This window comes from Boleophthalmus pectinirostris, unplaced genomic scaffold (assembly GCF_026225935.1).
Source record: "Boleophthalmus pectinirostris isolate CB_2022bp ecotype Guang Dong unplaced genomic scaffold, ASM2622593v1 HiC_scaffold_1, whole genome shotgun sequence".
Taxonomy (NCBI): domain Eukaryota; kingdom Metazoa; phylum Chordata; class Actinopteri; order Gobiiformes; family Gobiidae; genus Boleophthalmus; species Boleophthalmus pectinirostris.
Window position 1 is genome coordinate 10,616,567 of NW_026570970.1, and position 13,855 is coordinate 10,630,421.

Below are 13,855 nucleotides of genomic sequence, written 5' to 3' on the forward strand. Positions count from 1 at the left end.
AGAATGGAGGAACCGCGGGGAAGATGATGGCTAGGGAAGAGGAGGGGCGCTTTTCTCTGCTAAAGACAACCACATGTCCTTAAATCTGACTATTGCCTGGTTGTCTCCGGCGTGTATCAGCGAGGAGACTGTGGCTTGGCTCCGAGTCAGCGCAATTGGGAATCTAATATCTCACGTCGTACAGAAAGAAAGCCGTGCCTATCTGGCCCTGAAGGCAACGCGGGCTTCGGTGCTTTGTAGTTGCGTGAGGGCTCAGTGTAAATCATAACATACAAACTTGTTAGCCTCTCCCCTCCCCATCCGCAAGACAAACCGTGGAGTTACCAGCGCAAACACGGCCCACTCTCTCTTTCTCTGTCGTTGTTTCTCACCGTCTATCTCTCTCTCTCTCTCTCTCTGGAAGTTGGCTGCCGTCGCTGGCCTCGACGTAGACCCCAATCTAGGCTTCTGCATCAGATTAGCGCGGGCTGCAAACACGGAATACAATACGGCATTGTCCGCAAGTCTATCGCGAAAGCTTGTGGTCACACAGAGGGGCCACTGGGATGTTTGATGAGGAAGTGCTAATGATACAGTCAAAGCAAAAGCGAGATTTGTGTGTATGTCTGTAAGTCCATTTTCAGCTGTTTGGTTTTGGTTAAATTGCCAGAGAAAATCAATTTTGGCAAATGGAAAATTGATTTTAATCATGTTAGGAAACCACATTTAAACCGGCAAAATAAGCAGAAAGTTAGGGCAACGGTTGGTGGTCTTTTAAATGTGTGGTGCACAGATACTTGTTTTACCTAAAAGTCTCACAGTATGGCTTTAAAACATTCATCTTCACGGAGACAAGCAGGTGCTGTTTCCAGGTCAAATTATAGGTCAGCTCGGTGGAAAGGCGTCACCACTCACCAATCTAAACACTTGTAATTGAATAAACGCAAAAATTAGAAAGTTTAATGCCATACTGTGGAACATTCCAGGCAAAGCAGTATGTTTTATGTGTACTTTGTTCTTGTAATGCCTTTTCTATGAGTCAGTATTGCACCGAATTACAAATGTAGGCCTGATTTAAAGGTGCACTGTGTAACTTTTTGGTTGGGGCTTCATCACCTGCTTGTTTTTATGGATAATGCCGTTGCTCTGCTTGACATTAAACAACTCTACCTTACATTTATTCAATTACAGGTGGTTTTATATAGGGATGGGTATCATTAAGAAGTTGCCGATACGATACACATCTCGATACTTTGAGCTTTCGATTTGATACATTTCAAATTGATTCGATACGGTTCAGTAAAAAATCCTGACTAAATCAAGGCTGTGATACTAAAAGTCTTTGTTAAACCACTTTTTGCGCAAAGTTCATATGAAGCGTAAACATTTTAATCAGTGAAAATGTCAAATGTGTCGCATAAACGAGTTCCCTTTCTCGAAACAAGCAACAAAACTGTAGCTCTGTAACAAAATAATGTAGTAAAATAAACCAAAAAATACTCTTACAAAATATCGATACAGCAGCCCACGATATCGATACTGTATCAGCAGATTAAACAATAAGATATATCGATATTTTTGCACACCCCTGGTTTTATAGCTCAAAAACACCTAGAAAAACAGGGATTCTGACTGTGACCGGGATCGCCTCTCCACAGATCTGACCTGTAACTTAAGTGGTGTCCACACAACAACGTTTTTTGGTCAAAACGGTGAAGATTTTATTCATTTTGGCCTTTCTTTCACACAGAGTCGGTGTTTTGGGTGGGCGAAAATGGTGATTTCTGAAAACGGATTCCAGAGTGGAGAAATCTGAGTACGCCGGAGTTGCGATGTTGTGTGGAAAACGATAACGTCTCGACCCCATCATCACCACATGTCCAGAAGAGAACCCCGCTCAGGAAGGACTTTATTTGCATGCGCTCTTTGTAGTATTGTGTATCCAGTAGCTCTGACTCTGTCCTGTTTACAGCATCAAATACGGTATATGTAGCATATGTCTTACACCGTTTTCACTCAGTGCTTCGTTGTCGTGTGGACGTGAATATTTATTGATCCACAAATATTTTTCAACCCGCAAAAAAAAAAAAAAAAAAAGTCCAGGAGCGTTGTCATATGGACGTAGCCTTAGCCTGGTTTGGTCACCATGACGATAAAAGGTTTAATACCACACTGTGAAACTTTCAAGACAAAACAATAACGTCTCCATCGAGAAAAGTATTGTAATTTATTTATTTTATCTAATGGGACAGCGCACAATTTGGGAGATGGATTGTACCAGGTTGTAGCGCCAGTGCCAATTTCTACCTGTCGTCCCTGGGCAGGTTCATTGATTGATTGTATTTAATTGACCTTAAATATCAGCTATTCTTCCACGTTTTGGGTTTGTTTGGCGTACGACGGACCCTCTACTAGAAAAGTTACACAGCGCACCTTTAATTTGTTTACATTTGCGTCAACGTTTTTTCCGATTGTCATAACGGGCCCGACGTGAACACTTTCAGACAAAAAAAAGGGGAAAGCCTGTCTGAAGATTTGAGAGGTAAATCGCATTTGTTTGCAGTCCAAACAAAGACTTAAGGCTAACGAGCTTTTAATGCCAATGAGGGAGATTATAAAAGGCCAAAAGTCAAATAAATACTGAATGCTGAGATTTTCATTGGTTGTTACTCAAAACGGTTCCCAAACAAACTTAACTTCTAGATACCTGAATTGTGTGGTAATGTGCAAAATGATTAGGTTACAGCTACAGATTTACATAAACTCAGACTTAGGATCAAATGCAAACTTTCTATGGGGAAAATTTCCAGATAAAAGCATTTGTTCTTCCCAAATAGACCTTTCTCATTGTCCTGCAGAGTTTATCTTGTGTTGAGATAATGAATCAGCAGCTCCCATCCCCCCCCCCCCTCTTTTCTCCAAACGAGCTGACCTGCTGTGACCTGGACTGGCTTTTGCACAGAAAACTTTCGAGCTGTGACCACCATTGTTCCTTTGTGAGCCCTCAGACAATGATGATGTTAGTGCGATTGGGAAAACAGGCTTCCGATGACTCAGTGCGTGATTTAGGGAGTGAGAGAAGCGTCCGGAGAAGGAACTGTGAGAAGTCCGGAGAGCTGTTTAATGTACGGGAGTGATTCAGGGTGCATCACGCTTTCACCTGTAAACAAAACCAGACAGTTGGGATGATCTCGTGTCTTTCAGAGAAGATAGAGCTGTGAAGTTGACATTCCAACCGTATTACATGCGTTTGATGACTAAAAGATAACTGGAGCTGTTAAAGGTGCATTGTAGGGGTGTGCAAAAATATCGGAATATCGATATATTGCATCGTTTAATGTTATGATACAGTATCGATATCGTGGGCTACTGTATCGATATATCACCAAGAGTATTTTTAGGTGTGTTTTACTAAATTATTTTGTTACAGAGCTACAGTTTTGTTGCTTGTGGAGTGAAAGGAAGCTCATTTATGCGACACATTTGATATTTTTACTGTTTTGATGATTAAAATGTTTGTGTTTCATATGAACTTTGCACAAGAAGTGGTTTAACAAAGACTTTTAGCATCACAGCCATGATTTAGCCTTTATTTTTTATTGAACCATATCAAATCAATTTGAAATATATCATATCAAATCGAAAGTGCACTGTATCGAGATATGTATCGTATCGTGGCCTGTGTATCGAGGTATGTATCGTATCAGCAACTTCTTAATGATACCCAGCCCTAGTGCATTGTGTAACTTTTCTGGTGGAGGGTCCGTCACATGCTTTTTTTTCCAAGGAAATGTTATGGCTTTGTCTGGAAAGTTTCACAGAAGAGCTGCTCGATTACGGAAAAAATCATTATCACGATTATTTTGGTCAATATTGAAATTGCGATTATGCAAACGATGATTTCTTTTAGTTACACGATGCATTTGTTCAGCATTTCTCTCTCAAAAAACACTGTGTTATTGATAATTTACGCTTTTATGTTCAAACTGAAAATAAATTCAGGCAGTTTTGCGAACATAAAATGGATAAAATATACTTGAACATGAAATAAGGTATAGAAAAACATAAATGTATCCAAAATAACCTATATATCCAGCTGTTCTACAATCTCTATGTTTAAAAAAAAGAATAAATATACTTATTTAAAATAAAAATATCCTAAAATAAACATTGTTAAGCTTTCGTTTCAACTCGATTATATGAGTTTGAAGATCTTTTGACACGCAAATCAAAATTGCGATCAAAATTCAATTAATTGCACAGCCTTATTTCACAGTTAAACCTTTCTCTTCATGGAAACCCAAACTAAGCCAAGTTACAGGTCAGATCTGTGGAAAGGCGACCCCACTCACAGTCAGAACGCTTGATTTCTAAGTATTCAGAGCTATAAAACCACCGGGAATTTAATAAATCTAAGTTAGAACTGTTTAATGTCATACTGTGGAACATTCAAGGCAAAGGAATGACAAATCCAGAAAAAAACAAAAACAAAACAGGTGACGGACCGGACCCTCAACCAAAAAGTTACATAGTGCACCTTTAAGAGCTTTAAGAGAACAGTTCTGTTTGAGTCATTGGTGAAAAATGTCCTAGGATTTCTTACTTTGGGAAAATCACCCAAGTAATTCCACAACATTCCCAATCAAAGAGTAGATTGTTTAAAAAGATAGAGCCCATATTAACTTGACAATGGCCTTGACTAAAACGCTGCTTGAAAATGATGCCATGTGTTGAGCGTAAATATGATTCTGGCTCTTTAATCTGTCATTTTAAACCTCCAAATCCACAATGACTGAATACTGTAATAAGACCGCTACAAGAAAACACACACAATCATAATTTTACATAATTCAACAACCAAAAATCCATTTTAACTTCAATCAATCTTGATATCACAAAATTAAAAGGCCCAAATTACACTATTTTCTATGTTCTATTGTTGTTTCCTCATCAAAAACAGACCTTTATTCACACAAACCCTGCATATTTAGGCTGAGTTCTTCTCTCAAACTGAAAACACTCCACCTTCTAATGTCATGTGGTAATACAGGAAGTGCTCCACTGTGTTTTTAAACTCCATACGCTTTCAGTAACATCTTTTTGGGGTAATTTCAGCTCTTGTCTCTATTGAACAAAAGGTAAAAAAGTTAACTTGAAAACTAAGGCTTCATGACATCACAAGGTGGAGCCAAGAGTATTTTGAGCTTTGGAGACGTAGACAGACTAATAGGGATGTAACGATATCCAAATCTGTATTTACGATATTATCACGATATGCATCTCACGGTCCGATATTTATTGCGATATTTTGGCTAATATAATTGTAGATAGGACACTTTTGAAATACCTTGACAAGATTTTGGTGTGAATTATTTCCGTCATAATCCCAAGAATTCAAGTAAAAAACATATTTCTTCATGTTGTCTGCACTGAAATGAACTTGTAATTCGATATATTGTGATATTATTTTGAGACTTTTGACGATACAATATCACAATATTTCGGTTACTGTTACATCCCTATAGACTAATAATAAAGGATAACATTACTCAAACATGTGTGAATGAAACAAAACACAACTCCAGGTCTGTTTTTGAGGAGGTAACAAGTATTATAACATGACTTAAAGCTCACAAGAGTCAGTTTTGCCTAATATAGGACTTTTAAAGCAAGAGTGTGTCAGGTTAGGTAACTTTCTGTAGGTAAAAACAAGTCAAACCATGGTGTCTACAATTAAGCTGATGGAATTTCATTTACAAGGAAATCATGACAATACAGCTGCCAAATAAAACGGTTTAAAAAAAAGGTAAAATGTTCTCAACCAACCTCAAGCTTTTCACTATCTACAGTTAGAAGTGTAACGATATCCAAGCCTCACGATACGATATCGCCACAGTATAAACCTCACGGTACAATATTTATTGCGATATCGTAGGAAAGTTCACAATATGGTGGGAAGGCTCATGATTAGAACTGTAACAATATTCAAATCTCTCGGTACGATATTTATTGCGATATTTTGGAGAGGCTAAACGAATTGTAGATAGGACACTTTTAGCTTTTAAAACATCTTGACAAGTCTTAATCCAAAGAACTAAAACTTAAAATTAAACTGTTATTTCTTCATGTAGTCTACACTGAAATGGAGCAAAGGATCATGGTCTATGTAGTTCCCTCTGTCTTTTTTAAATAAGTGGTTTGAATATTTGCTTCATATAGTTTTCTACCATATGGTACAAGATTAGGTTGAAAAACCTCTTACTTTTTGAGTAATGAGATTTTTTATTAAGAAAGGTCATGGTAACAGAGGAAAAAGTAACGGAGGGAAAATTGTGCAAACAAGTAGAAGGTGCAGGATTTTACATAATTTGTCAGCTTATTTCTTCCGAATACTTTAATATTACTTCAAAATGAAAGGAAACTATTTCTATAAAATATGTCAGTCCTTCCAAGCTAAATTTTTATCATTTTAAATAATAAAAAAATAAAAATCATGTTCCTTCATCAACAGTTCAAAGATCAAATAACACAAGATATGATGAAATACATCCATTTATTTACATGATTTTCAGGTCTTTGAAATTTGGGAAATAATTTTTGTTCCATGTTTCATTCATGGTCTGTTTAAAACGTATGGAACTTTAGAACCAAAAATGGTACAGAAAAAAGGTAAACAGTTTCATAAACTAGAGTACATATGTATCTGTTCAATACATTTTTATATCAGATGCATTAACTTGAATTTTTGACCTTGCTGTTTACTTCTGCTTGACCGGGCCCTCTTATAATTCGATATATTGTGATGGTCCATGATATTACTGTGAGAACTTTGACGATACGATATCACGATATTTCAGTTATTCTTACATCTCTGTCTACAATCCAGCATCGGGTCCCTTTGCAGAGACTGGAGAGCACTGCCCACTGAGTCCCCACTCCTCGGCTCCAGTGTGAAAAAGGGGGCTCCAAACAGGTTGACCCCCCACACCCGGAGCCCTCGGTGCTTCACGGGCGGATATGATTGGAGCCTCTTTAACTTCCACTCACTCGAGGGGAGAAAGACTGAGCCTGGAGGGGGTCTAAGACAACAGGCGTTAAAACAAGCCTGTCACCCACCCACCAGCCCGCCAGCCAGCCAGCCAGCACCCTCACCCCCTGCCCCCCACCCTCGGGACGCAGCCAAAAGGAGATGGGATCCAGTGAAGTGCTCTACACATGAATGTAAACAGGCATCTCCCTCTCGGGCCGGTCCACTTTCGCGCGGCGGTGAAGTGGGTTTGGGTTAGGACGGGCGGCTGCGGCATCGTTGAACGCAGAGGTGCCTTTTACAGCCTCTTGAGCGGCCATTGGGGTCTCGTCAATTCAAAACTTTCACTTGAGTAAACTTCAATCGGAGACGACGCTTCTTGGTTCCAGGAAAGAGCTGGGGATGCGACGAAGGCGAAGTGCGGTAAATGTAAGGGGATTTTGAGGACATGACGGTCACAAGAATACAAATAAACAAGAAATTAATGGATTTGAGGAAATAATATAACCACTAAGAATCCTTCTAGAGACCTGACAATTTAAACGTATATAATGCATGCTCTTTTCTAAAATATGTGAGAAAATTTAACTTACTAATAATAAAAAAACATAGAGTTTCAGACAAAAACTTGAGGAATTTCAAAAACATTCCAAAAAATATACACAGCAAAACTTTTCTGGTAGAGGAAGTTCATTAAAATCCATGTTTCTTTCATTCATTCGTTTTTTCAAAATAAAACAAAAAATAAGAAAACTAAAAAAAACAACTATTTTCTTCATTATTTGTCTCCAAACCCAAAATGAAAAACTGGATAATGATTTTTTTTTTTTTTCAGTTTTTGATTTTGGGTTTAAATGAAGAATGGAAAAAACGGATAACGGCCGCTTTCTGTTTTTGTGACTTAAACTGCGATGCCGGACTGAACCAGGATTGAACTAGGACTAAACCAGGACTGAACTAGGACTAAACCAGGACTGAACCAGGTCTAAACCAGGAATGAGTGTCGGGATGGGCCTGGAGGTGCACCCGTGTAGACCGGGACCAGACCGGGACTGAGACTGGGACCAGACCGGAACTAAGATTGGGACTGAGACTGAATCTAGATTAGTCCTGGTTCAGTCCTTGTTTAGACCTGTTTTAGTCCTGTTTTAGTCCTAGTTCAGTCCTGGTTCAGTCCTGGGATCAGCGCTGTTTCAGTCCTGGTTTAGACCTGGTTTCGTCCTAGTTTAGACCTAGTTTAGACCTGGTTTAGACCTGGTTTAATCCTGGTTCAGTCTGTATGTGGTGCAAAAGTCCGTCTTAATAAATAGGAAATAGGAAACGTTATCCATTTTTTTCATTATTCATTTAAACACAAAATTGAAAATTGAATTCATTTTGGTTTTGCAGACAAATAATGAAGAAAATAGTTTTTTGTTGTTTCTTATTTTTGGTTTAATTTTGAAAAACAAATGAATGAATCAAACACAGATTCATTAACCTTAATTACAAGTCAGGTCTGTGGAGAGGCGACCCTGCGCACTGTAAGAACGCAGCTTTTTCAGAGTTCAACTTGCACCGTTTACTCCTACACACCAAAATGCATTTACTTATTCTCCAAAAAATGACATTTATTTTGCTTGGGTCAGGTTCGGTGACTATTTCCCTTTCGTGAACCTGCCCAAAACTCAAACAACAACAGGAACCGCTCAGACACAGTGTGACAATCCAAAAGAAGCACTTTTCGACTCAGACCTTTACAGTCAGACTAAATGTTTACGTGAGGGCAGATTTACGAGGCGCTACGGGACGACTCCGAGTCAAAGGTTCACCCGCTCCTCTTAAAAAAAACCGACCACCTCTCTCTGACGACTCCGCCGGCCGTTCCCATCCGAAAAAAGTTCACGACGGGCTACCTCAATGGCTTTATATACCCCTAGAATTATGTCCTAAAGACGAGGTGCTTTGAGGAATTCTCTTTTTTCCTCCGCACTTTTCAGTTTACTCAGCAGGAGTGGGTGGCTTTCTCTTTTTCGGAGGTAGTAGGAGGGCCGGCCAAGCGGGGTGGAGTGGGGGGGGTACCTCTCCTCCTCCTCCTCCTCCTCCTCCTCCTCTTCTTCTTCTTCCTCTCCCCCCCATCTCTCCTCCTTCTTCTTAGAGTCACTCTCGGTCCCTGTACGCTAGACTTCATCGGAATTTGCTTAAAAAAAAAAAAAAGTCCGTAACACCCCCCCACCTCCATCACCACCTTCTACTACTTCTTCTTTCCTTCCAACACAAAAACCAGTCTTTGCTTTTCCAGTATCTGCTTCATTAAATACCGTAAGCTATAAGGAAGCTAGATCAATGAAAAGCAAGGCATACAGAGATGTGCGAAAGAAGAAGAAGAAGAAAAAAAAAAAAAAGATCGTCCAATGGCGTTTACAACAGAGGGACTGTGAAGATGAAAGTGACACAGCTACTATGGGTCGGTGAAGGCTGGAGCAGCGCAGACCCCCCCTCCCGCCCGCCCGCTCCCTACAAGACTGAAGACTTGAATGAGTTGAATAGGCTCATCCATTCTTAGGCCCTTTCACTACCCATAGGCCCTAACTGTTGGAACTCTTCATTCCTCACAATGGGCAAATGCACTAAAAGTTTTCGCTGCTTTTTTTTCTCATGCAAATGGGAATAGACCCCCTCCTTCCTTCTTTCTTCCTCCTTTCTTCCTCCCAACCTCGGACCGCGGAGTTGTCATCGTGTGAAGCGGAAAAAACACACTTGTACCGGGTAGAAAAGTCGATGAATTTTAAGATAACAGTAAAATTTATATGCATTGGCGTCGCGGATTATTTACAAGTTAATGGAAAAACGTTGGGGAACGTTGAGAAACTGGAAAGCGTTTTTGCTTTAGAATAAGGCTCATCATCGAAGAACGGACGCTCCTCTTGAGTAAATAAGCAATAATAACAAAATTTTAGGGTATAAATGTCACAAAGATGCAAATGTACGAAGTATATAGTTTACTAAGACTGAAAAAAAAAGTATATACAACTACAACTTGAACTGAAATTGCTACTGGATACATTTATAACTTCAAGGTTATACAAACTCATCTACAAGTAAGATTATTCGACAAAACTAGTACTTTTTTTTTCTTTTTTGACATCAATCCGCTCCCAAATCAAAGGCATATCTACAAACTTCTTAATTTAAATCACTTTGCGGATAAAAAAGCAAACGATATAAGCTTTAAAAACTCTTCCACGCTCTCAAATTCGGGGGCAAAACTGAACACCAAAGTGGAGCTGATAATTCTACACCACATGGGTTTGGAGATCATTAGCGCAGTGTCTGTTTGATAGAGGCCAAAAAGCCAATAGCAAATATAGGAGCTTTAAGGGTCCACACAAAGGCGTCAAGTGTTTGTTGACTATTTCCACTCCAAAGCAAACAGTAAACCGTGAATCTTTCAACAATAAGTACACATCTCCGTGCGTCTGGGCCCCTGCGCTGCTACTGCATTCCACACAGGGCTCTTTTTCCTCTTTTAATACTGCAAACATTGAGCAGCAAAAGTATGGAATTACTCTCAAGAAGCTGCAACACTGAAGACGGCATTATATATATTTTCTTAGCTAAGACTGAAACGGGATTTGCATGTCCTTTGAAATGCGAAGATGTCAATAGGATGAAGAGGTTAGTTCATTTGGAAGTGGCTGTTAAGTAAGTTGTGGTGATGCTAATTGACAATTAAGACTTTCACTGCATCTGAAAATAACTTAGCAGGTTTCATATAAGGTCATGTTCATTCCAAAATGATGAGAAATGCTGCAGAAAAATAAGTTTGGTTAAAATATTTGATGCGCAGAGTCAAAATTTCAGATTATAAAAGCGTTTTGGCCAATTTTGATCGACTCCAAGCACAAACTGGATTATCTTGGTGCACTTAAAAGTTGCAGAGGTGCTTTTTTTTTTTTTTTTTTTTAAAGTTGACACCAGAATGTCCGCGCGTAACGCAACACGTGACGCAAAACGCGGTATGTGTAATTTACGTGATAATCAAAACTATCTTGCAAAACTCTCCAAGCTGTTTTTTTCCACAACATCACAGCTGAATTCAGGGTAAAAGTTGGATGTTTAAAGCTGTAAAATGAAAGATTTAAGAGTCGAGAGATAGTTTGAAAGTTTTTAAACAGAAAAGCGATGCAATAAGTCGTATATTACAAAACAAAAAAAAAAGTCTCAGTGGGGAGTGAAAAGGGAGGGATTGGCGCCGTGCTTTCTGATCACATCTCTTCCCATATGGATCAAGTTGCAGGACGAAGCATTTTTTGGATTCCTGTGTCAGATAAGTTCAAAGTGCAAAAGAGATGTGGAGCTGACTGCGAGCCGCCTCATCTGCCGCTGACACGCAAAGCAACTCGAGAAGCCCCACTCTCTCCACACTCTCCACACACACACACACACACACACACGTACGTACGCGTAACACACCGCGGATAAACACCAAAAGTCGCCGACAAAACCAGCGTGCGAGCATCTCCGCAAACTTTTCCCCCCTTACCTTCTTACTGCCGCGTCTCTCCGCTATTGCACGACGTCTCCTCTTCGTCTCCTACGCTCTTGGATTCACTTTTCCACTCGCTTTGGAGTCAGGGACCAACTTGCAAACTCAAAACGCGACGTACAAGCTGCGTTAAAAACTCCATGAAGCGACTTGGGGAAAGTTTGGGAGCAGTTTGCCCGGCATTAGCTCCTTCTTTCCTTCCTTCCTTCCTTCCTCTGCTCTGTCTGTATCCCCCCCCGAACTGTCCCGAGTCAGAGCGATGCGAGGGAATAAGTTGCAGAAGTAGCGTTAGTGGAGGTAAACTTTGGCGTAAGATCCATCGTCAGAAAGTCTGCGTGGAGAAATCGTGCGTCGGTTCGAAGTGGGTGAGCGTACGCGGCGTGTTGTGGTGGTAGTTGGGAGCAGAAACACGCGCTGGTGTTGGGATCGTCCCTTTCTGCTGATCTGTTTTCAATCCTGCCCCCCTTTCTTCCTCGTCTCCTCCTCGGGCTCCTACTCCCCCCCCCCCCTCCCTCGTTCCCCCCTGAGCTCCCCGGTGAGTAGGGCCATTTGCTGCGCCAGATGGGACGGGCCTAACCCAATCCAGCAGTTGGAAGCGGAGGGGAAGGAAAAGTTGGGGTAAAGTTTCATTTGTTGTTCGATTTTTTTCGCGTTCAACTGCGTTCTGGAGCGGTTTAGGTAGACGTATAGAGTGAAAGTTACAAGTGGGGGAAGGACAGCTGCGCGTAATTGTTACTTCGTGCGTAAAAACACGGTCAAAACGCGTTTATGAGTTGATCCAAGATTTAAAAATGGAGTCAAGTCATTTAAATGTTGATGCTACAGTACAGACCAGTGTTTCCCAAACTTTTTTTTTTTTTTTCTGGGGACCCATATTTATTTTAAAAGTCACCCAAGTCAATAAACATTATTCGTAAATCACAAAATAAAGGTGGATTTGACCATTATTGAACATTAATGAGGATATTTTATTGTTTCTCTCTGAACTATTAATACTACTTAAGTTTTAAACAATGATTAACAGTACTCAAACACAACGGACTCCAGGCACTCCAAAACAGTAGAAAAAGTGAACACATCGCACAAGGAAAAATGATTAAGCTTAATTAAGCCCTGATGAAGACCAGTTAAGGTCGAAACATGTTGGCTTTGGCCATTCAGATAAAGGCCTTTTAACTATATTTTTCCTCGTGCGATGTGTTAACTTTTTCTACTGTTTTGGAGTGCCTGGAGTCCATTGTGTTTGAGTTTTGATCCTTTTTTCCAAGAGCACCCTCTACTTGCTCCTACTGATTGGAACACCTGCAGCAAACAGCCACATTTTTGTTCTTTCTGCAATGAAAAACAGTCATTCAAACAGCAATAAAGGGATCCATAAGTCGCCGATTTGGACTTTAAATGTAGCCAAATTCTTTTTCTTTTCAACATTCAATTGAACCAGCAATATTGGAACAAAATAGTCACTAAAATAATTATAAAAAGATTAGAAATTATACAAAACATGTCTTAACCTGGGCCTGTCCGGGGTGCAGGAGGAGAGCGCCGCAGCAGCAGATCAGGCGACCCTAAAAAAAATCTCTTGTGACCCACCTGAGAGTCACGGCCCAGTCTTTGGGAAACACTAATATAGACGACCACCTTGTGTATTTTTCATTGTGGACTTATTCTTTAGTTTAAGGAACTTTACACACTGCTGCAAAAAACTACCTGGCACTTCCAGCTCAATAATTTGGCTGAAAGTTGATGTATGGATCATGAGAACAGGCCTTTTGTTCTTAATTTGAACTAACACATAATGAAACAAAACAAACCCTACTAATAATATGATTTAATTCACTGAAATAGTAAACTAAATATCTTCTAAGTGTTGGTATGTGCTACTGAAAATCTGAACTGCACCCAGCTCTAAGTTAAACTACAACACAAAATAAAATTAAAATCTTTCTAATTGAAACCTTCTGTTTGTATAAATTTCTCTACATTTTTAAAACAGATGCTTCATGAATTAAGAAGTGTCAAAGTCATTACTGCACAAAATATACGGCATAGCATATTAATATACGTGTGTGACATGAGTACATGAAACATACTTGGTTGTTCCAGTCAAATAAATATAAATAAAAAACAGAACTTTGCAGATCCTGACCCAAAACTACATGGATTCCAACTATCATATATAAAAAATGACTTTCTGTTAGAGGTGGGGACTTGCAAGTCGTGTCTTGAGTCATTAATTTTAGGACTTGAGACTTGACTTGATAAAACGGACTAAGACTTGGGACTCGACTTGGACTTGAAGGTTAGTGACTTGGGACTTGACT

At 39.7% G+C, this 13,855-nt stretch overlaps 1 protein-coding gene across 1 annotated transcript in view; it reads right to left on the reverse strand.

The window, feature by feature from the left end:
• gli2a (GLI family zinc finger 2a) overlaps window positions 1-11,712 on the reverse strand; it is a 210,261-nt gene extending 198,549 nt beyond the window's left edge. The window contains 1 exon segment of the mRNA XM_055152490.1: window positions 11,532-11,712. The gene's annotated coding sequence lies outside the window, so the exon portion shown is untranslated.
• Between the last annotated feature and the right edge of the window lie 2,143 nt (window positions 11,713-13,855).